The sequence below is a fragment of the Phascolarctos cinereus genome, unplaced genomic scaffold (genome assembly GCF_003287225.1).
Source record: "Phascolarctos cinereus isolate Bilbo 61053 unplaced genomic scaffold, phaCin_HiC Scaffold_7;HRSCAF=346, whole genome shotgun sequence".
In the NCBI taxonomy this organism is placed as follows: domain Eukaryota; kingdom Metazoa; phylum Chordata; class Mammalia; order Diprotodontia; family Phascolarctidae; genus Phascolarctos; species Phascolarctos cinereus.
The window spans coordinates 121,700,840-121,702,879 of record NW_027556180.1 but is presented as its reverse complement, the minus strand read 5'-3'; positions in this window follow the sequence as shown (position 1 = coordinate 121,702,879).

The window sequence follows — 2,040 nt, the reverse complement described above, 5'->3', positions numbered from 1 at the left end:
CCACTGAGCTAAACAACAAGGTTATAAAGACAACAGGGAAACCACTTCTGTCCTTCAAGAGCTTACAATATAATGGAGAGACAAGCTCTATGTACTCTGTGATCTAGGGAACTAATTCCTCTCCAGCTCTCTATCTATGATCTTATGATGCGCTGATTCTGCATGGGAAAGTTGACCTTTATGTTAATGTCTAACAGGCTGGAAATAAATCAAAGCAGCATGACCATTGCTTGTTCCATCCATCCACTTCACAATTATTTCCCTCTTGCCCAGCCATTTGTAATATTACCTGCCTGATATTTCCCTCTGCTAAGTGTTATTTACTATGTGGTTTTCCTTTCTCTCCTTTCAATTCACCCCCTGCAGGGATGTCAACTGCATAGTCATGCAGAATAGTGACCTTTTCAAAGCCAAGCTACCCCTTTAAACTACTGGTAGTTCTTATTTTCTGCTATGAATTTCTCTATTCAAATTTCTGCTTTGAGTCCTCAGCCACAGACCTGGATGGATCTTAGAGATTATATCTAAGATCCTTCTTTAATAGAGGAGCAAATTGAGGGTCTGAGTGACAGATGAAATAATTTGCCTAATGTATAAAAGATGAAGGAGACTTATAGTTTCTTTAACTATTGAAAGAAAAATGAGGCAAAATACATGTCATTGTTTTGCTGTCATGTCTATCTACATAATGGCTTAAAATATATGTTTTTTAAAAATTTATTTATTTTTAGTTTTCTACATTCACTTCCACAAGATTTTGAGTTCCAAATTTTCTCCCCATCTCATCCCTCCCCCCACCACAAGATGGCATGCATTCTGAATACCCCTTCTCGTAATCTACCCTCCCTTCTATCTCTCCCCCTCCTCTTATTCCCTTCCCCTTCTATTTTCCTGTAGGGCAGGATAGATTTCTATATCCCATTTCCTGTGTTTCTTATCTCCCAGTTGCATATGAAAACAAATTTTTTTTAACGTGTGTTTTTTAAAACTTTGGGTTCCAAATTTTCTCCCTTCCTCCCTCCCCACCCACCCTCATTGAGAAGGCAAGCAACTCAATACAGGTTATACATGTGTAGTTATGCAAAACACTTCCATAGTAGTCATGTTGTGAAAAGTAACTATATTTAACTTAATCTTATTCCACCCCCCCATATATTTTATTCTCTCTTTTGACCCTGTCCCTCCTCAGAAATGTTTGCCTCCTGATTACCCCCTCCCCCAATCTGCCCTCCCCTCTATCATCCCCTTGTCTCCTATCTTCTTCCTTCCCTATTTTCCTGTGGGGTAAGATGGATTTCCATACCCAATTGAATATGTATGTTTTTCCTTCCTTAAGTCAAATCCTATGAGAATAAGATTCATTCATTCCCTCTTACCCTCCCCTGTTTCCCTTCTACTATAAAAGCCTTTTCTTTTCTGTTTTATGTGAGATAATCTACCCCATTCTATCTCTCCCTCTCCTCCCAGTTCTCTCACCCCTTAATTTTATTTTCCAGATATCACCCCTTCATCTTCAACTCACCCTGTGCCATCTATCTATCTATCTATCTATCTATCTATCTATCTATCTATCTATCTATCTATCTTTCTATCTATCTACCTACATACGTGCATATATTTTTTTCCCTGTAACTACCCTAATACTGACAAAGGTCTCATGAGTCACAAATATCATCTTTCCATGCAGGAATGTAAACAGTTCAACATTAATAAGTCTCTTATTATTTCTCTTTCCTGTTTACCTCTTCATGTTCCACTTGAGACTTGTGTTTGAAAGTCAAATTTTCTATTCAGATCTGGTCTTTTCATCAAGAATGGCTTGAAAGTCCTTTATTTCACTGAATGAACATTTTTTCCCTCTGAAGGATTATACTCAGTTTTGCTGGGTAGGTGATTCTTGGTTGTAATCCTATCTCCTTTGCCCTCTGGAATATTATATACCATACCCTGCAGTCCTTTAATGTAGAAGCTGCTAAATCTTGTGTTATCCTGATTGTGTTTCCACAATACTTGAATTGTTTCTTTCCGGCAGCTTGTAAT